Below are 26,864 nucleotides of genomic sequence, written 5' to 3' on the forward strand. Positions count from 1 at the left end.
AGCTGAGATCTTGGCCTCTTCAGGTATGCCCAACACTTATTTTGAACAATTCTGCTATATTTAAAATTATGAACAGGTTCACATTGAAAAAAGCCTTAAATTTCTGACAAGTAACAGCTAAGAAAGGATTCTACTATGATTATCCAATTGGAGTGTTGTAGAAAAGGCCTTAGAAACCACAGACCATGAAAAGACTTTTGTGGAGGATTCCTACATATATCAACTGATGATTTAAGTCCTTAGGATGCTGAACCCATCCTACTTTCCACGAAGCCTGAGACTGGAAATTTTATAAAATTGGTCCATACTCTCCCATCCAAGTACTTTGGGGGGTGCCTTAGAATTTCCTAAGGAAAACAAACCCTTCAGACTTGTTCTTTGAGAGGCGCCTCTCAAAGAACAAGTCTGAAGGGTTTGTTTTCCTTAGGAAATTCTAAGGCACCCCCAAGACTGATTCAAATACAACATACTTAGGCTAGTGCAATCTCAGAAATGCAATAAGAACAGTTAATGCCAAACACTGCCTTAGGGGCAGCCTGGGTGGCTCAGCTGTTTAGCGCAGCCTTCAGCCCAGGGTGTGATCCTGGAGACTCAGGATCGAGTCCCATGTCAGGTTCCCTGCATGGAGCCTGCCTCTCTCTCTCAATCTCTCTCTCTCTCTGTATTCTCATGGATAAATAAAATCTTAAAAAAACAAACAAAAAAAAAACACTGCCTTCACTGCCTGAGTTACTGTTAAGTGCTCATTAACTCCACATTGCTCTTAATGCTTGCTTTCTCAATCACATTCTTTCTCTCTAGTTCTTGTTCCTTGACTATCAGGGTTCAAATCCTAGCTCTGTGATCTACTGGCTTTGTGAGTGTGAGAACACTATTTAACCTCTTTAATACTAAAAGATGGAGATAAAGAGCGTGCACCTAAAAGAATAACTCACGGGCAGTCTTACTATATAGTACTTGCAGCAATCCCTATGCAAATGGTATCCCATAATAGTGTAGTAATACATCAACAATACTGTCTTTATAATTTAGGCAGCGTATACTAACTCACTTTCCTGTCATAAACGGCTATATCTTTCTATTCATCAAGAAAGAAGCTATTAAGTTTCATATAAGTCCACTAACATCAAAGAACATAGGTTTTTTTTTTCTTTTAATTTTTATTTATTTATGATACTCACACAGAGAGAGAGAGAGAGAGATGCAGAGACATAGGCAGAGGGAGAAGCAGGCTCCATGTACCGGGAGCCTGACGTGGGATTCGATCCAGGGTCTCCAGGATCGCGTCCTGGGCCAAAGGCAGGCGCAAAACCGCTGCGCCACCCAGGGATCCCCAAAGAACATAGGTTTAAACAGCATTGAATAAACACAGATACTATTATCCTCTAATACAGAAGTACGCTATTTAAGATATATTTCTCTAGTACATAATACTGTCTTGTAAAGAGGCAGCATGAAAGGAGGACAAGATTTAAAACCAGGAAACTTAATTCTGTCATTGGTTACCCGAGAGGAGGAGCAAATCTTTTCCTATCTCTGAGCCTCAATTTCCACCATTACTAAATGAAAATGCAGTTGTATCTTCCAAACTTTTTTTTAAGCAGAGGAGGCCTTTCTCTAAATTGTCAGAGTCCCAACCACACACCCTCCCCTCTGCCTCAGAGACACCTTTATGGAATGCAGATGCTCTGCTGAACAGGGTTTGAAAACCACAGAGAGAAAGCCCTTGTAGCTTTATTATCTTAGAAATTCCAGCCAAGGCCTTCATCAAGCTCAAGGCTTCAGGCTCTAAAATAAATAAGATATAGGTAGGCATAAATATAATAAATCAGTATATTGGTTTTATATGTTCACAATTCTTAAATATAATCCAAAGTAAAACAAGAGATACCTTAATATATGGAAATTCTTATTTTCACTTATCCTATTAACACCTGAAAAAGAAAATATTTTAAAATCTGTGTATTAACAGATAGCCATACTTCATTACCTAAAACTTATTATTTTTAAAAGTTCAATCCACAAGTTCATTTTCATCACCTAAGATCCTGACAACACCTAACACACACACAACCATCACCACAAAACCTTTAAGTTCTTTTTCCTTTGTGCTTATCTTGCATATGAAAGTATATTTAAATTAATAGCCTATGACACTTACCTAGGCTATGTTTGTACAACAGAACATGTCTAAGTGTATACTCCCTATTGGTCCAATGCTAATTCTGATGGTACAGATCTCACTGGCATTATTAAGATAACACATCAAGTAAGCCACTTGCCCAGATCTTTCCAGACCAGATCTTTCTAGATATAGTCCAAATTGACTTAAATAGACCACCTGAATGTCTTCTAACCATTTAAATTGCTTTTCAATGTTTGGAGATGCTTTGACCAGGCAACAGTTCTAGAGCTTGGTTACAAAAGTTGCTAAGCAGAATTCCCATCTGGTGAGTCAGAAATAGACCTATAAATTTTAAGCAGTGGAGCTGAGATTACAACCAACCAGGATTTTGGGCATATCTTAGTGCAATCTGAGTGAGCAATTGCCATGTTGGAAAAATAAATGACAATATCCTAAGTGCAGGATTAGGCTTAATGAACAGAGGTAGGTGCTAGTTCAGGGTGGAGACATACTTTCTAAAAGCTAGAGCACCTTGAATATATACGTGGAGAACTTCCTTGTGAGGTGTTCAAGCTGAGAGGGGATGAGCATTTGCTGGGATGACAACTGCCACTGGGTGTCCTCTCAAGAGCAGAGCATTAGACTAGAAGATCTTAAGTCACAAGGAAACAGTGCTAGAATATGAAATTTAGTTTTACTTCTATTCTTTCATGCTTTAATCAGCTCTTGCCAGACCTATTACAAAATACTTCAAAGTGACCTTTCTAGCGTCTGTTTCTTACAATCTTTAAGAGTTTCCTTTAGGGATCCCTGGGTGGCGCAGCGGTTTAGCGCCTGTCTTTGGCCCAGGGCGCGATCCTGGAGACCCGAGATCGAATCCCACATCGGGCTCCCGGTGCACGGAGCCTGCTTGTCCTTCTGCCTGTGTCTCTGCCTCTCTCTCTCTCTCTGTGACTATCATAAATAAAAAAAAAAAAAAAAGAGTTTCCTTTAAAATCAGACTCTTTTGCCATATTGTGTTCAAAGACTAAAATCTGAACTAAAACTGGCACCCAAAGCCCTTTAGGATCTGACCTAATCAACCTCCCAGCTTCATCTCCTGCTTTTCCCCTGACACATTCTCAACTGGAGTCTACCTGCTATGTCCTGAGGGTATCCTGCTCTTTCAGAATTCCGCTTTTATTTATACTCTTTTTTAGTTCTTTCTCTCCTTCTTAGCAAAAACCTGCAGTTCAGTTTTTAGGGCTATGGAAGAAGAGGTTCAATACTATATTGCTGGTGACAATGAACATTGAAAATCAATGTTCAATAATTAAGGGAAAGAAAACTGCCCAATGCCTCTGAATAAAATAATTTACTAGAGGGGACTATATTTGGAAGGCATGCTCTCCTTACTGTTCCCACATCAAAAGTAATAAGCTTCAATCATTCATGCATACAAAGCATTCGGCAAAGGGCCTGGCTGGTACATAGTAAACATTCAGTAATTATGACTTACCACTACTGGGATTCTGATAGCTTACAATGTAGGGCTGCTATGAATAGTGCTTTTGTAAATACTAGAGATAAAGCTAAGATCAAGACTGATCAAATTTCTTCCCTCACAGATCTTATAATCTAGTGGGAAAAGAAAGACACTAAGGAAACAAATAAAAAATATAATTTTGGGGAGGGATTGGGTGCAATGCAGAAACTACCACAGAGAGTGGTATACAGAGAGATGGAGCTGAGGCTACTTTAGTTAGGGCAGGTCAGAGAAGACCTTTCTGAGGAGGTGACATGTGAGCTGAATGTGAAAAAAGAGTCACCCCCACAGAGAAGGGAGGAAGCTCCTAAGAGGAAATACCACATACAAAGGTCTTGGGATGAACAGCAGTGTTTGCTGACCACAGAAAGGAAGCAGTGAGGCTGCCACATAGACAAGGGAAGGTAGGAGACCTGCTTACAAACAGTTGTTTATCGTGCCCAAAGGGGCACTTATTGCCAGTTTCTTTCCTAAATTTTCCTGAGAAAGTGTTGGGGAGGTTGGCAGGGGGTAGAGCTCATAGTACCTTGACAAGGACTTTGGGGTTTATTCTAATTGCAATGGAAAACCACTGGAGGATTTTAATAGGGGGCATATGATTCTCTAGCAGTCAAGTGAAATATATACTGAGCTGAAGTAGAGGCCAGTTAGGAGGCCATTGGAGTAGCCCAGCAAAAGGACAACAGCTAACTCTAGAGTGGGCCAGGGGTCAAAAGTGGGTTGGTGCTGGGTTTGGGAATGGGGACTGACTGCAAGTGGGTACAAAGGCTCTTTTTTGGGGTGATGGACATTTTCTAAAACTGGATTGTAATAATTGCGCAACTCTGTACATTTACTAAAAAGCACTAGATTTTAGGGAATCCCTGGGTGGCTCAGCGGTTTGGCACTTACCTTTGGCCCAGGGCGCGATCCTAGGGTCCCGGGATCGAGTCCCGTGTCGGGCTCCCAGCGTGGAGCCTGCTTCTCCCTCTGCCTGTGTCTCTGCCTCTCTCTCTCTCTATGTCTATCATGAATACATTTTTTTTAAAAAAGCACTAGATTTTACACTTAAAACCAGTGAATGTTATGGTATATAAATTAGACCTCAGAAAAGCAGTTCAGAAAAAAAGCTGATTGACTATTCTTTGCATGTACACTGTTGTCATGTTTTGTGGAGTAAGAGTGTGTGGGGGGGTGCATATTAGCTGCCTGGGTCCTAGAAGTCAGCCAGTTAAACCTGAACACTGTTTTTTTCCTGCACCATGAAAATTCCAAAGTGTGTTCATTCAAGTGTGTTCACCAGAGGTTGCTTTTGGCCAGATTTTAACATCCCCACTCATGGAAGCACTTCTGTATTGCCTACTTTCTCCAAGCTTGGACCTCAATCCTCAGATGTTCAAAACTCTAATTTAATATACATATAATGGATACCCAATAACATATTAGATAAGGACCAAGATTAACTCACCTTTATTCCCTTAACCAGAGCAAATACAGTGACATATTAATAGAAATACAAATAAAAGTCTGAAAATTGCTTTCAGCGTTAGACTAGTTCTTTCCTATGCACCTAATTTATTTTCACTTCTTTATTTTATTTTTATTTATTTATTTTTTATTTATGATAGTCACAGAGAGAGAGAGAGAGAGAGAGGCAGAGACATAGGCAGAGGGAGAAGCAGGCTCCATGCACCGGGAGCCCGACGTGGGACTCGATCCCGGGTCTCCTGGATCGTGCCCTGGGACAAAGGCAGGTGCCAAACCGCTGTGCCACCCAGGGATCCCTTATTTTCACTTCTGACCAAATTCTTTATGGAAGTCTTTTCCTTGAGATTTACAGGGTTCAGGAAACTATTTAGTGGTCTCCACTACTACAGACCTGTCACTGTCCCAGCTGGGGAGCTTTAAAATATACACCAATATAGGACTGATTCCATGTGATTTATAACAATTAACATATGGATTAGCTTCCTGCAGTGGCTGTAACAAATTACCACAAGCTTGGTGGCTTAAAATAAGGGCCATTTATCCTCTCACGGTTCTGGAGGCCAGAAGTCCAAAAGCAGTCCCACAGGATTGAAATTGGGGTTGTTGGCAGGGCTGTGCTCTCACTGCAGGCTCTAGAAAAGAATCTATTCCTTGCCTCTTTGAGTGTCTGTCGGACGCCAGCATTACTTATTGATTTATGGCCTCATCACTTGGATCTCTGCCTCTGTGGTACTGCATTCTCCCCTTCTGACTGTATCAAATCTCCTCTCTCTGTCTCTTAGGAGAACACTTGTGTTACATTGAAAGTCCACCCAGATAATCCAAAATAATTTCACCATTTCAAGATCTTTGACTTCATCATGTATGTAAAGACCCTTTTTTCCTTATAACGTTTACAGGTACCAGGGATTGCGACCTCATGTTTTTGGGTAGCTCTTATTCAAACTACTATACCATATAATTTGGGGTCACCTGGTTTGGGAATATGTGGTTCACAGAGGCCTGATTTCATTAAGTGTGCAGTTTTAAAGTGAGTGATTCTAACGTACTAGACAACACCAAGTCTTCTTTGTCAAACACATTAATAAGGACTGTGCACACACCAAATAAATTGTCCATTTCTGCCCTCAATTTATTTGGAGAGTATCATAGTATCTCTATGGCATAAAAAAAACATTTTACCCACAACACAAATAGATGACTGTGTAAGATTAAAAACAATATGCTACGGAGGTGGGAGGACCAGGTCTCTCCCACCACTCCCCCCCCCCCCTCCCCACACACACACACAGGGGACTAACACACAGAAACAGTCCTGCCTACCTAGCTAGTCTCTGGGATGCCTGGTAGGCACTGGCCCTTTCTTTCCTGAATCATCAGCTGATAGAGAAAGCAAGAAGTGGTTGCCTAGTCAAAAACAAAAACAAAAAGATCCCGAGAAATAACAACAGGCCTCATTTTTCTTCTATTTTCCCCTGACCTTACAGTACACCAAGATGCAAGAACAAATCCTGGAACGGCCTGAGTGCTGACCTGGAACAAAATTTTATGGAAAAGGCTGGACTCCCTGTTTCTGACTGATGCTCATAATAGGGCATAGCCAGAATCTTTTTTTTTTTTTTAATTTTTTGCATAGCCCGATTCTTTATTTTTTATTTTTTATTTTTTGCATAGCCAGATTCTTTTTTTTTTTTTTTTTTTTAATTTTTTGCATAGCCCGATTCTTAAGGTCACTTGCAGAAAGGGCTCCAGCTGAAAGAGTCCCTACCCACATCTACGACAATCTCGTTTTGGACGACAGGTTGGTGACTGTCCACGGCTTCCCTAACCCACCCCCCTGTGCATGGGAGGCGGCGTAGGAACAAGAAGCGCTCCTGTTGGGACAGCATCGCAGTTATTACCCTCCCAAAAGGGGAATGCTTTGCGGAGGGTCCTTCGGTCCGAGTCCCAGCCGCTGTCCCCGGAAGTCCTGCGATCCCCGAACACGGCAGCTGTCCCTTCTGCGAAAGAAACGACTTGTTGGGCATCTGCCACGTGCGAAATAAACGGGAAGGTCCGGAAGGTTCCAGAAATGAAGAGGCGCCGCTGCGGTCCTCAGGAGCGCGCGCGACCCGCCCCTCACCCGGTCTCCGCGCCGAGCCCCGCCCCTGTACCTGCGAGCGGCGCCGCATCCTAAGAAACCTGGCGCGTCCCGGCGGGGGGGGGAGGGGCGGCTCCTCCTCCTCCTCCTCCTCCTCCTCCTCCTCCTCGGCGGCGGCTCCTCCTCCTCCTCCTCCTCCTCGGCGGCTCCTCCTCCTCCTCCTCCTCCTCGGCGGCGGCGGCGGCGGCGCGACGCGCTGACCCGGCCTCGCGGCGCTCGCCCTGCGGCCTCCGCCTGCCCCACCCGGCCCGGGCAGCCGTTGGCCACCGCGGTGTGACGTGGCGGCTCCTCCCGCCCGACTCCGCCTCCCGGACGCCGTCGCGGGCAACTGACGTAGACGCCGGCGCCCGAGCCCTGGCCGCGGCCGCTGCTTACGTCACCCAGGGGCGACCCCGCGTCGGGCGCCCGGGCGTCGCGTCCGTCGAGGCCTGTCGCTTCCTCACTCCGCCGTCACCGGGTGTCCGCGTGCTGCGCCCCAGCGGTGCCGCGGTCGTCCCGCGGGGAACCTTCCCGGACCCGTGCGACCCGCGCCGAGCCCTGTCTCCGGGACGCCCGAGGCCCGGCCAGATCGTGGCGCGTGGCCCGTCGCCCTCCACCCGGCGCAGCTCTGCCTTCGTGCTGGTCCGCTGTGTCCAAGGCCTGGCGGGTCCAGGCGCGCCCGGACCGCGGACTCGGCCCCCGACAGCTGCTCCCCGCGCCGCGCTCTCGGTTGCGCTCGGTTGTCCTCTCCAACAGACAGTTTATCAGGTCAGATGGTCCATGACACCGACCCGCTGCGGCCGCCCGAATTAGCGCCCAAGGCGGGGGGGGGGGGGGGACTCCAGGAAGGCCCGAGGGTGACACATGCAGCATCAGCAGCCGCGGCGCACACGCCAATGGCAGATTAACTTTCTGAGTCTAAACTGATCGGAAACGTTGATAAATGCCGCATTCCTTAATGTAATCACGGATTTTATTTAAATTTTTTAAAGATTCTATTTATTTATTCATGAGACACAGAGAGAGGCAGAGACACAGGCCGAGGGAGCAGCAGGCTCCATCCATGCAGGGAGCCGGATGCGGGACTCGATCTTGATCTCGGTGCCATGAGTTCGAACCTCACGTTGGATATAGAGATTACTAAAATAAATAAATAAATAAACTTAAAACTATTTTATATTTATATTTCCATGTATTTTCACATGTTGTATGAAATTACGCGCCCTGAATTTTCTTACGCAGTTCTTTGCGTTTGGAAGTGTCTTGCAGTTTTACTTCTCAATATTTTTGTATATTGAATTAAAAAGAGTTTCTGAGCTGTTGAGATAGAGAATGTAAAGATGTGAAGTGTTGTGCCCAAGATTGCGAATCTGAGAAGCCACCGAAGCCACCAAGGAGCCGACACCGATGCAAGCGCACGAGGGTTGATTTACAAGCTCGAACTTGGGTCCAAGTACACCCGACACAGTGGAGCAGGGACTTGGACCCCGAGGTGGGTTACAGCTGGGTGTTTTATAGGCTGGTCTAGGGGATTTTCAGAAGGGGTGGAGGAATTTCTCAAGTTCTGTTTACATTTTGATATGGGGCTTTCAAGGGCGTTGAGCTCTGTTCTCATTCTAATATGGGGCTTTCTACCACCAGTGTGGGCTCTGTTGTCTGTTTTTTTTTTTTTTTTTTAACGTATCTTTCTTTTTTTTTTTTAATTTTTATTTATTTATCATAGTCACAGAGAGTGAGAGAGAGAGGCAGAGACACAGGGAGAAGCAGGCTCCATGCACCGGGAGCCCGACGTGGGATTCGATCCCGGGTCTCCAGGATCGCGCCCTGGGCCAAAGGCAGGCGCCAAACCGCTGCGCCACCCAGGGATCCCCTCTGTTGTCTTTCTCATATGGGATTACCTGCCAAGGACATTGAGGACATTCTGCAGTTTTTCCCGTAAAGTTCAGCTCTTATTCACAGGGGCCTAAGATGGCTGCACTTGTGCTAATGCTAAACTTGTGGTGGAAAAAAATAAAATAAAATAAAAATAAACTTGAGGTGGAATGGCCTTGATTTTTCTCGGCCTCCACATGAAGGGGTCCAGTTTTCCTCATTCACTCAGTCATTTCACATTTATTTATAAAGTACCTGTCACATGCCATGTGAAGGTGTTGAAAATAGAGCCATGAACCAGATCAATTCTCTATCTTCATAGAGTTTATGTTCTTGTAGAGGAAGATGAACAATGCACAAAGGGACAAGTTCAAATATGTCTGATGATGGTAAGTGTTATGGAGACGGGGTAAGGAAATTAGGGAGTGTGGGGTGAGTCAACACTAAATGAACAAGTCTTTTTTTTTTTTTTTTTTTTTTTAATTATAAAGAGAAAGGAAAAGAGTTTTATTCAAGTTCAAGTTAGGACACAGCTGCCTGGGAGATACACCATCCTCATAAAGAAGAGTGCACTGGGGAAAGAATGCTTGATAGTTATATACAGCTTTTTTTTTTCCACATAAAGAGTTGCAAATCATCATGACGAAGGACATTCCAGAAAGTTACAGGCTTTCTCTTATGTGTTTAGTATGTGCAAGGCGGTATGACTTTAATCTTATGATTAAAGAATGGCTTTTTTCTTTTTTCTATCTTTACATTTGGAATGTTCCTTTTCAGTTATATTTTAATGAAACAGATGTACAATGTGTAGCATGGGGCAAAAATAGAGCCCATGTTTTGAAATTTTGCTGAGTCATTTTTCACCTTGGTAAATGTTAAAGTATAGCTTCCCTGAGAATCCAGAAGCAGGGCCTCCAAACATGAAAAGTCAAAAATGTTATTTTATCAGATGCCATTTCATAGTGTCCTCTGAGAAAGCCTCATTGTTAAAATGACATTAAACAGAGACCCATAGGACTGGAGGGAGGAGCCATATGTACACCAAGTACATGGTTGGTGTATTTGAGAATGAAGCAAACGGCCAGTGAGGCCTGAGCAGAGTGGGCCAACAGGAGAACATTGGGGTTCTAGAGACTTAGGGACTACGCCACCAAGAACTCTTTGGTAAGAGTCTATGTCTAGGTTCAGGGTTGTTATTTATTTGTCCTCCTTCATTGGCTCCTACTCTGGACCAGATTCTGTGCTGGGCATTGGGTGGGGAGAAGTGGTTATAAAGAAGCTCCAGTTTCTGCCTTCAAGGAGCCAGTATCATCCTTATTGGTGTCAATACAAATGGCTGCTGGCTTTTATGAGGTCCATTTAAGAAGGGTGGGTTGATTCAAGGGTGGTTCAGAAATAAGGAACCCAGATCTGGTCTGAGCTTTGACACTGACTATATAACCGTGGGCAAGCCATTTAACCTTTTAGAGCATTAGTATTTTCATCTGCCAAATGTTAGGTATAGACATTGCTGCAAAACATTTTTTTTAACTAATAAAAAAAAGAACTATAATTCTTTAAAACCAAAGAACTTTATCTTAATACAAAAGCATTTATTAAAATTGTACCAGAAAAGCACTTCATATATCAGAATCATGACACACTTGTAGGGTCACTTAAAATTTAATTCATGATTTGCTTAGTAAAAAAAGATCTTGCAAACTCAAAATGGATGAAAGATCTAAATGTAAGAGAAGAATCCAAAATCCTAGAGAATACAGGAAACACCCTTTTTGAAGTTGGCCACAGCAACTTCTTGCAAGACACATCTATGAAGTCAAGGGAAACAAAAGCAAAAATGAACTATTGGGACTTAATCAAGATAAAAAGCTTCTGCATAGCAAAAGAAACAGTCAACAAAACTCAAAGACAACCTACAGAATGGGAGAAGATATTTGTAAATGACCTATCAGATAAAGGGCTAGTTTCCAAGATCTATAAAGAACTTATTAAAGTCAACACCAAAGAAACAAACAATCCAATCATGAAATGGGCAAAAGACATGAACAGAAATCTCACAGAGGAAGACATAGACATGGCCAACAAGCACATGAGAAAATGCTCAGCATCACTTGCCATCAGGGAAATGCAAATCAAAACCACAGTGAGATACCACCTCACACCAGTGAGAATGGGGAAAATTAACAAGGCAGGAAACCACAAATGTTGGAGAGGATGCGGAGAAAAGGGAACCCTCTTGCACTGTTGGTGGGAATGTGACCTGGTGCAGCCACTCTGGAAAACTGTGTGGAGGTTCCTCAAAGAGTTAAAAATAGACCTGCCCTACGACCCAGCAATTGCACTGTTGGGGATTTACCTCAAAGATACAGAGGCAGTGAAACACCAGGACACCTGCACCCCGATGTTTATAGCAGCAATGTCCACAATAGCCAAACTGTGGAAGGAGCCTCAGTGTCCACTGAAAGATGAATGGTTAAAGAAGATGTGGTCTATGTATACAATAGAATATTCCTCAGCCATTAGAAACTACAGATACCCACCATTTGCTTTGACGTGGATGGAACTGGAGGGTATTATGCTGAGTGAAATAAGTCAATCGGAGAGGGACAATCATCATATGGTTTTATTCATATGGGGAATATAAAAAATAGTGAAAGGGTTTATAGAAGAAAGGAGAGAAAATGAGTGGGAAATATCAGAGAGGGTGACAGAACATGAGAGACTCCTAACTCGGGGAAAGGAGCAAGGGGTGGTGGAAGGGGAGGTGGACAGGGTGACTGGGTGATGGGCACTGGGGGGTGCACTTGATGGGATGAGCACTGGGTGTTATACTATATGTTGGCAAATTGAACTCCAATAAAAAAATTTACAAAAAAAGTTCGTTTCATAAATCACAGTTTTGTAAATAAGTGATAGATAAAAAGATATAGATTATAGAATTTTTTTTTTTACTTTTGTGTTTCCTTTATGATTTTGAACTTAAAGATTTTTGCCAAATCTCTTCAAAACTAAATGCAATGCTAGACCAGAATTGTAGAGTAGCCTGGATTTTTAGGGTATTTTCCCTTTCTGACTATAGGTTTAAGATTTCCTATAGTAAGTCTTATCTGACAGCCATATTTCCCCAGTGCCTGGTACAATGTGGACACAAAGAAGTGACTCAAAATATAATGGAGAGGAAATAAATGGCAAATCATATCCAATACTTTTTTACAAGTTGATAGGGTAAAAATTATTAAAGACCATATAGTTAAAGACCATAGAATGTTCTGATATTCTTCTCTCCACCAAGAATATAAGAAATATATTTAATAAGAAAGCTTGAATTCACTCAGCAAACATTAAACACCAACTATAGGGATCCCTGGGTGGCGCAGCGGTTTGGCGCCTGCCTTTGGCCCAGGGCGCGGTCCTGGAGACCCGGGATCGAATCCCACGTCTGGCTCCCGGTACATGGAGCCTGCTTCTCCTTCTGCCTGTGTCTCTGCCTCTCTGTCTCTCTCTGTGTGACTATCATGAATAAATAAATAAAATCTTTAAAAAATAAAATAAAAATAAAAATATTTAAAAAAAAAACCCACCAACTATATACCAGGAACAAAATAGATGAAACCCTGCCTGCAGGGAACTCAAGATTCTAGTTGCAAGAGACGGGTCATAAATAATCATGATGACCTAGTTAACATATTAGAAGGGATTAAGTGCTATGGAGGCAACGAAAAGGGAGCATGGGATGGATGGAAATTTAAATGGGGGAGGGAAGACCCACCTTCTTCCCAGGAGTAGAGGAGAATAAATTTCTAGGAACATTTCCCAGCAGGATCAGCTAAGATGAACAATTTCTAATTTGGGGTTTTCTTTTGAAACGAGTGTAAAAGAAGACTTTCATATGCCAACCTAAGTGCAGGGAAGTCTCTGCTCTGTAGAGTTGATTGAGGTTTTTGAGATCAAGTTTATTGAGGGGCGCCTGGGTGGCCCTGTCGATTGATCATCTGACTCTTGATTTTAGGTCAGGTCATGATCTCAAATTCCTGGGATTGAGCCAGATGTGCTCAGTGGGGAGTTTGCTGGGCATTCTCTTTCTCCTTTCACTTTAGCACCACTCACCCTGCACTCAATATCTCTCTCAAATAATCTTTTTAAAACAACTTTATTGACGAGATCCTTGGGTGGCTCAGTGGTTTAGCGCCTGCCTTCAGCTCAAGGTGTGATTCCAGAGGCTAGGGATTGAGTTCTGCATCGGGCTCCCTGCATGAAGCCTGCTTCTCCCTCTGCCTATGTCCCTGCCTCTCTCTCTGTGTGTCTCTCATGAATAAATGAATAAAATCTTAAAAAAAAAAACTTTATTTAGGTAAACTTCATGTACAATATAATTCATAATTCATTCATTTTAAATGTACAGATTGATGACTTTTGAGAAATGTATACACCTAGTATTTAGCTCTCTAATCAAATGTAGAATATTTCCATCTATCCAGAAAGTTATTTTGTGGTCACTCTCTCTTTAAAAAAAAAAAAAAAAATTATTTGGAAGAGAGAGAGAAAACGAGTGAGGGAGGGGCAAAGGGAGAGGGAGAGAATCACAACCCAATTCTCCAATGAGTGTGGAGCCTGAACACGGGCTTCATCCCAAGCCCCTGAGATCATGACCTGAGCTGAAACCAAGAGTCAGATGCTCCACCAACTGAGCCACTCAGGCGCCCTCATCACTCTCTCTTTCAATACTTGTGGAGGCCGAGAAAATTAAGGCCATTCCACTTTAAGTTCAGTGTTAGCACAAGTACAGCCATCCCAGGCCCCTGTGAATAAGAGCTGAACTTTACCTTACTTCAGTTACAGGAAGAAAACAGCTTACAGCTTAATGTCCTAGAAAGCCCCTATTAGAATAAAAACAGAGCCCAAGCCAAGGGCAGGAAGCCCCTATTAGAATAAGAACAGAGCTCAACGCCCTTGAAAGCTCCATATCTGAATGTAAACAGAACTTGAGAAATTCCTCCACCCCTTCTGGAGGACCCCCTAGACCAGCCCTTAAAACTAAGCTAAAACCCACCTCGGGGTCCAAGTCCCTGCTCCGCTGTGTCGGGTACACTTGGACCCAAGCTTGAGCTTGTAAATCATCCCTCGTGTGTTTGCATGGGTGTCGGCTCCTTGGTGGTTTCTCGGATTCGCTATCTTGGGCACAACAATTTAACAATTTATCTTTACCTTTTATAAGTACTTTAAAAAGTTTGTTATTGTGGTAAATGTGCATAACATAAAATTTACTACTTTAGCTATTTTTTAAAAGTAGGTTCCACATGTGGAGCCCAACACGGGGTTCAAACTCATGACCCTGAGATGAAGACCTGAGCTGGGACTCAGAGTCAGATGCTCAACTGACTTAGCCACCCAGGCACCCCACTTTAACCATGTTTAAGTATACAGTTCAGTGGCATTCACATTGTTTTATAACCATCACCACTATCCCTCTCCAGAACTCTTTCATCTTTCCAAACTGAACTCTGTAACCTTTTTTTTTTTTAAGATTTTATTTATTTACTCATGAGAGACCAGAGAGAGAGAGGCAGAGACACAGGCAGAGGGAGAAGCAGGCTCCATGCGGGGAGCCCAACGCGGTACTCGATCCTGGGACTCCAGGATCGCGCCCTGGGCCAAAGGCAGGCGCCAAACCGCCGAGACACCCAGGGATCCCCTAAATAAAATCTTTAAAAAAAATTAAAAGAAAAAAGGTAGTAATGTTAAATTTTATATAACATTATTAAAAATTCTATTGATAAGCTAGAATTAGAATAACATTAAGTATATTCCTTTTCATTTAAAGACTGGATAACAGTCTTCGAGTGGATAACAATGAAAATATAGAAGAAAGCCTACTTCCTGTCCGTTTTGAGTCAAACAAGTGGAAATTTGATTGGAGAGTCAAATTTCAAGATGAGAAGTTTGTCCTATGGGACACTTGGTGTTTTCTTCTAACAACAACAACAAAAATAACGTCCTTATACCACCACCTGAACACTTCTATGTTTACTGAAACTGCTTAAGGCACTGCTTCTCAAAGTGCCTACTGTGGCTACTCAGCAGAATCGCCCAGAGTTTTAAAAAACGCCAATGCCTGTGTCTCATCTCCAGGGATTTTGCTTTAATTGGTACAAGATGGAGGCTATTCTATGTAGTTACTCCTTGGTAATTAGCCATCTGTATGGTATTTCTAAGTTCCTACGTTTTATCAGCTGCAAGCCTGCGAGGATTGGTGGAGTTTTTCTGCTGAACTGAATTCTGCATAGCCGTGCTCACTGTGCAGAAAGGTTGCAGTGCTTCTACTTGCTTTAATCCATTTTCTCTCACTTCCTTGCTCTTTTTCTCAGAGGAGGCAAGTAGCTGCCGTGACAGCAGCAATAGCTGATCATCACAGCAAATACCAAAGAAAAACTCAGCTACCTCCTGGATATTTTTGTTCCACTGAGGATTAATTTACCGTGCTTTTTTTCATTTTTCTCTCCATCCTGCAAAAACTTTTATTTTTTCTTTTCTTTTTTTTTTTTTTTGCAAGAAACAAACCATGAACTTCTTGCTGAGAAACATAAGCAAAGAGTTTTAGCACAGCTGCTCTGTCTCTTTGGGACAAATTAGAAAATTCTGAAGCAAGCAGAAGCATAGTAAGTGCTTTCTTTTAAAGCTACTTCTGGGCAGAGGGGAGGCTATTGTAATGGTAAATTTCACTTGGAGAGGAAGAAAGGGTTGATAATCAATCAAAAATTCGGTATTCGTTTGAGGTTTTCAATTCTCTTGCTATATTGTGAAACTTTTAATTTTCTCTGTAAAATATACAGAAAAAAGTTTTGTGTGTGTGTGTGTGTGTGTGTGAAATAAAAGTTTTGAGAGTGACATAGAAGTTTTGTTTTGTTTTCAAACGGAGTGGGGAGATACCTAGCACTGCGGGGCTTCAGTGAGATCCCGGAATCCCAGGAGGAGAATTTACATTCAGAAATGTTGAAGTGAAAAATCCTCCTGGTTCAGCATCTTGGAGTTAAGCTCAGAAGAACATTTTACATCTGAAAGAATTCGTTTCTCCAAACCTCGCTTTTGGCCGGCAAGTATCACGAAGGATGGGATCAGATGGTATGAATAGAAGCACTGCTCTGAATCGGCTTCAGGCATTTAACATTTAACTGGAGGGATCATGCGTTGGGCACGATGAAGACCACGGACAACTTCGATGAGACTGCGGCCACATTAAGCCTTAACACAACCCTCAGGGGCAGGTACGTTTATCTGGAAGCATTCCTGCAGGGAGGAGCTCCCTGGGGCTTTACTTTGCTGGTGGCCTGGAGCACGGAGAACCACTAATTATCTCGAAGGTATGTTTCATTTTGTAACATTGTCTTTACTCACATTGCTTTTTCAACTTTCAGACTCTGTCAGGTCTGTCAAAAATGCAACCATAATGCCAAGGATTGCCTGAGTATGGCTTAATTTGCTGTTGCATACCTTTCAGATTATATCTGCAAATATTCTGTATGGCTTGGCGTCTGAAAGAAAAAAAATGTGTCTAGCTCATTGAGTCTATGAAATCCCCGGGGAAATAATGTGCTCGCTCAATGGATAATCTCTCTTTGTGAATGAAATAGTGTAAAAGCAGCTACCACATGATCTTTTCAGTTGTGAATCAGATTAAAGATTAACAACATGAAGTAGTGGCATGTATATGCCTTTTTTTTAGCATAAGGCTAGAAAAAGATCTGGTCTTTCTCCTGTCAAATGACAATATCTAGCATTCTAGGATATTTTAGAAGTTGTTTATAATTCTGGAATAATTGGTTACATAAATATTTATTGCTTTTTGCACACTCAGAAAGGAGAAGTAAATCAACTTTCTGTATAAATCAAATGCAAAACACCATTTCTGCCTTTTTTATATACCTATGTTTTTAAACCAATTTTTAAACCGTCATCAGTAACACATCTCAGTTCTTTTTCTCTCGTATGACTAGGTATACCCACTGAATGAATCTTTTTTATGTATTAGGCTTAGTATTGCTGCCTCTCTTTTCAACTACAGAGATGAAGAGAGATCACAGAAATTCCTTCTAAATGTTCAGGACATTAACAGTCTAAAACAATGGAATATAAATGCTTCTTACACATATGCATTACTTAAGAAGCATTTGTAATGGAGGGGACAAGTGTTTTATTTTGAGGCTGGGAAATGGATAAATACACATTTTGCCCAAACTCTGTAACTTATTTAGGTTAGTTTCCATATTCCTAAAAGTGTATGTTTTGAGAGGGATGGAAATGGACTCTTACGTGAATAATTGGTTTCCAGCAGTCAGCCAAGATGTGCAAGATGTAAGGTTTGTGACTTTTCCTTGTCTTTTCTAAGAAAACAAAAGATATATGTATACATATGTGTATAAGTTAGGAAGGTATCCAGCTATAAGTAACTGCAAACCTGACTGGTAATGGCCTAATTAAATTGGGGTTTGTTTTTCTCGTATTGTGAGATGTCTGGAGGTAGGCTGTCTGTGCAAGGGGCCACAGGTCAGTTGTGTCAACACGGACTTCGATGATCTCTCCACTCTGCCATCCCTATGATCTTGGCTTTTGTCTTCGTGGTTACATGATGGATGCCATACCTCCAGTATTACATCTTTATTCTGGGCAGAGTTTTGGCTTTTTGTTTGGAAAGAGAAACCCTCCCTAACAGACTTTTGCCTATATCTCATTAACTAAAATTGTGCCACATACCTGTCTTCAGACCAGTTACTGGTCAAGGGTCATGAGATTATCATGACTAGTTTAGACCAGTCAGGATTTCTTTCCTGGGTTCTGGAATAGGAGCCTACCTTTCCTGATGTCAAGGAATCTCTGCCCATTGTTTGAATAAATTGGAGTTCTCTTTTCAAGAGGAAGGAGGAAATGGGTGCTACATAGACAACCGAGAATGTCTGCTACAAATATAAGTATCATATCTGAATTTTAGAATTCTGGTTGTATACCCAATTTGCATGGCCTTATGTGACAAGATATTATGTGTCTGTATGCTGGAATGCAGTTTGCTGTAGGACAAGCCAGCTGCTACCACTAATGAGCCACTCCTTTAAAGCTCCATTTAATCTCCTTTATCAGAATGTATGGGGATTATTAAATGAGACAGTGCATTTAGCACAGTTAGCATAATGCCTGGCACATAAAGGAGCTCACAAAAAGATCTCAGCAAAGATTATGGTTATTGCTTTTTATTATTTTAGGGGACATTTGTATTAGGATACAGATTTGGCTGCTATACAAAGATGCAAAATAACACTCAAATAATATGTGAGTTCCTATCATTCTCACATCACAATCTGAGCATAAACCAAACTGAAAGATGGCTTCATGATGTCAGAGACCGAAATTCCTTCTATTTTTCTTATGTTCATCCTTGAGGGGATGCCCCATCTGCACAGTCAAAGGTGACTTGCCACAGCATCTGCTCTCCAGGGAGGAAGAAGTGGATAAGGAGCCAATCAAGGCAATCTCTTTCCTTGTGAGGGTATAGACTGGTGCCATCTGCTCTGTCCAGTATGGTAGCCACCAGCCACATCTAGCTATTTACATGTCAACTGAAAGTAAAATTGTTGTGCCCAAGATTGCGAATCCGAGAAACCACCAAGGAGCCGACACCCATGCAAACACACGAGGGTTGATTTACAAGCTCGAGCTTGCGTCCAAGTACACCCGACACAGCAGAGCAGGGACTTGGACCCCGAGGTGCGTTTCAGCTTAAGTTTTAAGGACTGGTCTAGGGGTCCTCCAGAAGGGCTGGAGCAATTCCTCAAATTCTGTTTACATTTTGATATGGGGCCTTCAAGGGTATTGAGCTCTGTTCTTATTCTAATAGGGGCTTCCTGCCCTTGGCTTGGGCTCTGTTTTCATTCTAATAGGGGCTTTCTAGGACATTAAGCTGTAAGCTGTTTTCTTCCTGTAACTGAAGTAAGGTAAAGTTCAGCTCTTATTCACAGGGGCCTGGGATGGCTGTACTAGTGCTAACGCTGAACTTAAAGTGGAATGGCCTTAATTTTCTCAGCCTCCACAAAATGAGGGGCACCTCAGTGGCTCAGCAGTTGATCTTTTTGGCTCAGGTCATGATTCTGGGGTCCTGGGATCGAGTCCCACATTGGGCTTCCCACAGGGAGCCTGCTTCTTCCTCTGCCTGTGTCTCTGCCTCTCTCTATGTATCTCTCATGAATAAATTAAATCTTTTAAAAAATTAAAAAATAAGTAAAATGAAACAAAATTTAAAATTCTGTTCCTCATATGAACTAGCCACATCTCAAGTGTCGCATTCCTTCAAAGCTCTTTTCTGCCTGGCAAACTGATTTGCCCAAGCTCCATTTCTTCCTTGCTCTCTGAAGTTTTCTTGGTTTCATCAAGCTGCATTAGGTGGTCTCTCTTCTATACTCTTAGAATGAGATTACAATGATTACAATGATTTTTTTAAAAAGATTTTATTTATTTATTCTTGAGAATACACAGAGAGGAGAGAGAGGGAGAGAGAGGCAGAGACACAGGCAGAGGGAGAAGCAGGCTCTACGCAGGGAGCCCGACGTGGGACTCGATCCCGGGTCTACAGGATCACGCCCTGGGCTGTAGGCGGCACTAAACCTCTGAGCCACTGGGGCTGCCCTGATTACAATGATTTTGCAATGAATTACATGCAATGATTACATGAAATTATAATTGTTTAGTCATGTTGACTGTCTTCTCAGAAGTGTAAGAGCTTCTTCAGGGCGGGACTGTTTTCATTTCTACCACCTCTAACACAAGTTGCCCGGTACGCAAATATTTGTTGAGTAAATGAGAAGACATGTCTTATTCATCTTGCATTTCCAGGATCTACTGGAGTCCTTGGCACAGCATATGTGCTCAGTAACTTCTATTGCATTAATAAGCTTAGATGAAACAGAGCAGTGTGCAGGGGAAGGAGGGGAGGTAGTGTCCAATGAGATGAAGATGCCTGGCAGATCTCAGAGATGGAGCGTTTATTAGTTTCCCATTGCTGCTGCAAAATTTACAACAAACGCAGTGGATTAAGCCATGGTTAGCATAGGTCTTCACTGGGCTAAGATCAAGGTGTCGGCAAGGCTGTGTTCCCTCTGGAGGTTGGAGGGGAGAAGCTATTTCCTTGCCCTTTCCAGCTTCTAGAGGCTGCCCCCAGTCCCTGACATACAGTCCCCTTCCTCCATCTGCAAAGTCAGCAACAGCAGATTAAATCTCTTGCTCTGATCTCTAACTTCTGCCTCACTCTTTTAATTTTAAGGACCCTCGGGAGTATATTGGGCCCACCAAGATAATCTCCCTGTTTTAAGATCAGCTGAGTAACAACCTTAATTCCATCTGCAAAGTTCATTCCCCTTTGCCATATAATCTAACATATTCACAGTTTCCAGCGGTTAGAACATGGATGTCTTTGCAGGGAGAGGGTTTTATTTTGCCTGCCACCAACCATTTGAGCCTGATGAAAGTCCATATAAGTAGGACCATATTAGAGATGAGACCGAAGTGAAATTTAGTAGTTGATCATGCATATCCCCGATCTTTCTTTCTTTTTTTTTTTTCTAAAGATTTTATTTATTTATTTATTCATAGACACAGAGAGAGAGAGGCAGAGACACAGGCAAAGGGAGAAGCGGGCTCCATGCAGGGAGCCCGATGTGGGACTTGATCCCGGGTCTCCAGGATCACACCCCAGGCTGCAGGCGGCGCCAAACCGCTGTGCCACCAAACCGCTGCGCCACCGGGGCTGCCCATCCCTGATCTTTCTAGGACAAAGAAAAAAGGGACCACCAGGTCACGGGCACACCAGCTCATACATGGTAGCCAGATGTCCCCTATTCTCTCAAAGTAGGGTGACCCCTGTTGTAGGGGAAGGGAAAGGATAGTACACATTGAATCATACAGGTGGAAGGCATCTACACTTATATAAAAGCAGTTATGAGCTGCCAGGTATCATGACAATATAATGAATGAAGTATTTTTTCTTTAGGTACCAATGAGGCAGGAGAATGAATGGGGGAAGGAACTACAAAAGGGTGGCAATAAAAGAAATCATTTTCAAATCTTTTTCTTTGAGATTTAATGTCCTTGAAAAGAAAAGGGGTGGGGTGGAAGAATAAGCCTCTGTAATCTGCGAACTTCAAAAAGAAAGGGCAACTTTTTTTTTCCAGTAGTGATTGTATGTGGAAGCTCAAGTAATTCAATAGTTCGGGAAGTTGGCAGCATGATTATTATGACTCACTCTGCATTGTGGCTGAAAACAGCAGCTCCACCTGCAGTAGGAATGCACCTGTTCCAGGGTTCATAAATCAAGTTATAAGTATAATAGCAATAAAGAACAACTAATGTCACTTACTGTGAGCCCTTACTCCTTGACAGGCTCTATTCCAAGACATCCACATGTGTTAACTCATTTAATTTCCATAGCTCCATGAGGAAGATGATAGATTTTGCAAATTTATCCATAAGAAACTGAACACGGTATTTGAGTAACTTTCTGCAGCATACACAGCTAGTAAATGATAGAATTGGAATTTGAATCCAGGCATTCTGGTTCCCCTGGGTCTATGCACTTAACACACTATACCATTCAGTCATCATTGCCTACTAGATATTTGGCTCTGTCTAGATTAAGAGCTATTACTTGGGTAAGATATAGGATTGATCTTTTGCTTTGTATGTTTTTAAATTTGTTAGAGGAAAACAATCTTTAAAAAAAAAAGAACAACTTTGTCCCGTAAGGTACCATAAAGTAGGTATGACTACTGCTCAAGCAATATTTTTAAAGTAGTTCAAGACCCATACAAGGAGGAGTCACTTAACAGCTCTTAATAAGTATCTTTGTGGTGTCTTCACTTGGAGAGGCACCTTTTTGTGTACTTCAAACATGGCCTTCTGAATAAGCCATTGCTCCAGGCTCTTATGTCATCAACACTCAGACACATATTCCTTATTCCTGCTCCCCTAAGAAATGTCTTCACTTTAGCTGGACTCTCTTTGTGTATAAATCCTGTGGTTCCATCTTCCATACCATTGCCTTCTCTGAAACTCCTGCTTATAACACCATCATCTTGTCTATCCAAATCACAGCCTACCTCTAGCCCTTGCCTATCAGGGCTCAGCTAACTAACCCCATCCCGTCCCCATCTTCCCATTCTTTCTCTGTAGGAGAAGTCAGAGGCATCCTCAAACATTTATCTCCAGGCTTCTTGTTGGCTGACACTACTCAGATTTTTAAATGGGTTCTTCTAGCCTTAGTGATTTGATCTAATCTGTGAGTCCTCTTTCTTATTCCTCCTCTCCAGAGAATCATCCAAAACATCCCAGTTGACCTGCCTTTTTAAATTGAAATGAACTAGGGGTGCCTGGGTGGCTTAGTCAGTTAAGCATTGGACTCTTTTTGGCTCAGGTGGTGATCTCTGCGTCTTTAGATCAAGTCCTGCATTAGATCAAGTCCTGCATCGGGCTCCAGGCTCAGTGCAGATAGAGTTTGCTTGAGACTCCCTTTCTTTCTCCCTCTGCCCCTCCTCCCTAAAATAAATAAGCAAATCTTTAAAGTGAAATGAGCTGCTTTACTGCACTGTGAGAAATATCACTTAGATATTATTATTATTATCACTGCACTTAGAAATATCAATAGTTCGTAAGTTAGGAAATTACTTGTTTAGAACATAATTGAATTGTCTGGATGATCATGTTGAGATTTCCTCATTTCTGGATTTTCTATATCCATCCATCTAGATTCAGCACTTTCCATCAGCTTCCTTAGTGCGCCTCCATTTCAACATAGCAGCATCAGCCATTCCATCTCTCTTGGCCCATTTCTTCCGCACTAAAACAGTCTTTACTAGCTCTTCAGCCATGGTCCCTGAGTTCGATTTGAAATAGATTTCTAGGCAGTTCCCCAAGACCTTGGGCTGGTTGATTTAGTTCACCCCAAAGTCATCTTTTTCATTTCTTTCCAAGTACCAAGCTAGGTCAGCTTGTTATTGACCTTTTAAAACAGCCACTTCTTTTATTTTATTTTATTTATTTATGATAGTCACAGAGAGAGAGAGAGAGAGAGAGAGAGAGAGGCAGAGACACAGGCAGAGGGAGAAGCAGGCTCCATGCACCCGGAGCCCGATGTGGGATTTGATCCCGGGTCTCCAGGATCGCGCCCTGGGCCAAAGGCAGGCGCCAAACCGCTGCGCCACCCAGGGATCCCTAAAACAGCCATTTCTCTGTGAGTTTCTTTCTTCACTGTTCCTGCTTTTTCCTTTTACATCCTTTGCCCTTCCTGCCAGGGGAGCCTCCTCTCTCTACTGTCCTTTGTCTGTTCCCTCAAATCCACCCCTGTCCTACACTTGTGTAAACTGCTGCTTCCTCTCCTCTCTCCAACACCTTTATTCATACCATTTTCTGATACAGGTAATTGTTTGCATTTGGTATCTTGCCAATAAGTTATACTGTCTTTACAGCCAAATTAGGTATACTCATGCTGTGTATCCTGCTTTTCCCATTGGGAAAGTGTGAAACTTCCCATTTCACACACAATGAATGCTTAATAAATGTGAAATGATTTATAGGATTTTAGAGCTATAAAGAATTTCAACAATCATTCAATCCAACTTCTTCATTACACAGAAAACTGAGACTCACAAAAGTTTTTTTATTTGCCAAGATGGTTACCACCTTAGCAAACAAATTGCGTGTGTGTGTGTGTGTGTGTGTGTGTAAAGCTTAGCTAGTGAGGGAATAACTGCTTTTTGGTTGTGCTATTTATACTTTCAAATGAACCCTAGGTCCTCTTAGGCTATTAACTTCTAGAAGCTAAGACTGTTTCCCCCTCCTTCCCTTCCTTCCTCCCTCTTCCCTTCCTTCGGTTCTTTCTGTTATGCACAGTGCTTAAACTATGCACAACAATGACAATGAAAATATATTAATGGGGATCCCTGGGTGGCGCAGCGGTTTGGCGCCTGCCTTTGGCCCAGGGCGCGATCCTGGAGACCCGGGATCGAATCCCACGTCAGGCTCCCGGTGCATGGAGCCTGCTTCTCCCTCTGCCTGTGTCTCTGCCTCTCTCTCTCTCTGTGACTATCATAAATAAATAAATTAAAAAAAAAAAAAAAAAAAAAAAAAAAGAAAATATATTAATGAATGAAGAGGAAGATGAATGAATACTAAAGAGGATCTTCTTTAAAAATCTTTGTTTGAAAAAAAAAAACAAAAAAAAAAACAAAAAAACAAAACAAAACAAAAAAAAAAAAATAAAAATCTTTGTTTGAGGGATCCCTGGGTGCCACAGTGGTTTAGCGCCTGCCTTTGGCCCAGGGCGCGATCATGGAGACCCGGGATCGAGTCCCACGTCGGGCTCCCAGTGCATGGAGCCTGCCTCTCTCTCTGCCTCTTTCTCTCTCTCTCTCTGTCTGTGACTATCATAAATAAATTTAAAAAAAAATTAAAAATCTTTGTTTGAGGGCAGCCCTGGTGGCTCAGCGGTTTAACGCCACCTCAGCCCAGGGCCTGATCCTGGAGACCCTGGATGAGTCCCACGTCGGGCTCCCTGCATGGAGCCTGCTTCTCCCTCTGCCTGTGTCTCTGCCTCTCTCTGTGTGTCTCTCATGAATAAATAAATAAAATCTTTAAAATAAATAAATAAATAGATAAAAATCTTTGTTTGAAAGATGTGCAAATGAGATACTAGAAAAACCTCTTTAAGAAAACGAGGCAAGTAGGTTGAGTTTGATTCTTCTTCTTTTTTTTTTTTTTTGATTCTTCTTTTAATGATATCTTACACATACGTAATGTTTGGTAAGTGTTGAGTTGATTTAGATTGGAAAAAAGAAAAATCCATGGTTTTATTTAAGTTTTTAGAAATTACCTAATTTAGAAATTGCTTTAAATATTGTGTCTTTTTTTGTCATGAACTAAGCTCATGATCCCATCAATATTGTTAGAAATAACTTTATTCAAATAGAGTAGCATGCCGAGGTGGTGTGCCAAATGTATATTAGCATTGGTAAGAATTCTGTTTTCTTTCAAAACTAATAGATTCTCAAGGCATTGCCTCCTATCCAGGGAACACAATTTAAGGAATATTCATCTGTCTCATTTTAATGAACCCACAATGTGACTGGAGATGCATAATGAGAGACTTCCTATCTTTGAAAAAGACAAAACCCCAAAGAACATTCTGGGTGCTAGCTAACCCATAGACCGATTTTTCCATGTCTCTCCCTTTGATGTACTTCCAAGCAGCAGACATCTTGATCCAAAGAGCCACAGAGTTGGTGTTCTCTTTGTTCCATCCATCTCTCATGCACTGACATCCCAGCCCCTTCTCAATGAGAGGAAGTGAGGCCAAGTTTCTCTGCCGAGTCTAAGCACCATTTCCCCCATCTTCTAATGACTTTCCCCACAAAAGATAACTTGTGTATCTTGATCCACTGAATGGAAGGGACAGTTCTTTCCTGCCTTCAGAACAGGCTTTTCTAACTTAGCAGATGAATGTGCAGAACACTCTGTCCTAGGCAGCTAAGCCTGAATTTGCTCTTCCTTCAATCACATTTTTTCATTTCTCAGCCATCCACACATCTATTCATTCTATCCTTCTCTATTTTGAACTGCATTTTACTTACAGATTTATGGGATTTATCTAAAGTCTTTATTTTTATTTTTATTTTATTTTATTTTATTTTTTTTTTTTTTAAAAGTCTTTATTTTTAATGCTCTTTGGTATGTTTGTATTGATTGAGGGTTGTGATTTCTGTTATCGTTTTTTTTTTTTTTTCTCCATTTTAGGCAAGGCTGCCCAGTGTAGCACAATATACATTCCAGACAATGTAGGGCTTGGAGTGAAAATGAACATTTCATTTCTACCATAGTCTCTACTGGCTATGTGACCATGGGGAGTGACTTAGCTTTGCCTGTCTCCTTGCCTTTAAAAATGAAACATTTTACCTAATGGAGTTGTTGTAAGTATCCAATGGGTTAAGCTAAACAACAGTGCATGGAAATGACAAAACACAATCCAGAATTTGGTTATGATATGATGTGGACTGGTGGGAGAAAAGTAGGTATCAAACAGAAGTTAGCAACCCATATGACAAAGATGATATTTGACTGATTTTTGTGTCCTGGCAGCCCTCATACTGCTACACCGATCAGGTAATTCTCTGCCTTCATAGCACTTACATTTCAGTAGAGAGCGGCAATAAATATGTTCTGTTCATCCGCGATAATTTCAGAATTGGTGAGTGTTACTAAAAAACAAACAAATAAGATGATGGGTTGCAGAGTAGTAGCATTTGTGGGGTAGAGGTATGAGAAGCAGGGTTCACTTTAAATAGGTGATTAGAGGGATCCCTGGGTGGCGCAGCGGTTTGGCACCTGCCTTTGGCCCAGGGCGCGATCCTGGAGACCCGGGATCGAATCCCACGTCGGGCTCCTGGTGCATGGAGCCTGCTTCTCCCTCTGCCTGTGTCTCTGCCTCTCTCTCTTTCTCTCTCTCTCTCTCTGTGACTATCATAAATACATAAAATCTTTAAAAAATAAATAAATAAATAGGTGATTAGAGAAGAGTTTTCTGATAAGATCACATCTGAGATGGGGCACCTGGGTGGTTCAGTTGGTTGAGTGTCTGTCTTCAACTCAGGTCCTGGTCCTAGGGTACTGGGATCAAGCCCCATGTTGGGCTGCCTGCTCAGAGAGGAGTCTGTTTCTCCCTCTCCTTCTAC

At 42.2% G+C, this 26,864-nt stretch overlaps 1 protein-coding gene across 20 annotated transcripts in view; it reads right to left on the reverse strand.

Moving 5' to 3' along the window:
- Positions 1-26,864, reverse strand: part of CCDC158 (coiled-coil domain containing 158) — a 127,621-nt gene that overhangs the window by 96,098 nt on the left and 4,659 nt on the right. For 11 of the 20 annotated variants that reach the window (XR_007407832.1, XR_007407833.1, XR_003128024.3 and 8 more), the window contains exons 1-3: positions 7,271-7,381; positions 6,441-7,117; positions 1,892-1,934 (exon numbers count right to left, since the gene is read on the reverse strand). The gene's annotated coding sequence lies outside the window, so the exon portion shown is untranslated. Of the gene's footprint in view, positions 1-1,891; positions 1,935-6,440; positions 7,220-7,270; positions 7,393-26,322; positions 26,391-26,864 lie in introns of those variants that run through there. The other 9 variants (XM_049105070.1, XM_025427309.3, XM_049105069.1 and 6 more) reach the window with 8 other exon arrangements.

The sequence above is a fragment of the Canis lupus genome, chromosome 32, assembly GCF_003254725.2.
Source record: "Canis lupus dingo isolate Sandy chromosome 32, ASM325472v2, whole genome shotgun sequence".
NCBI lineage: Eukaryota > Metazoa > Chordata > Mammalia > Carnivora > Canidae > Canis > Canis lupus.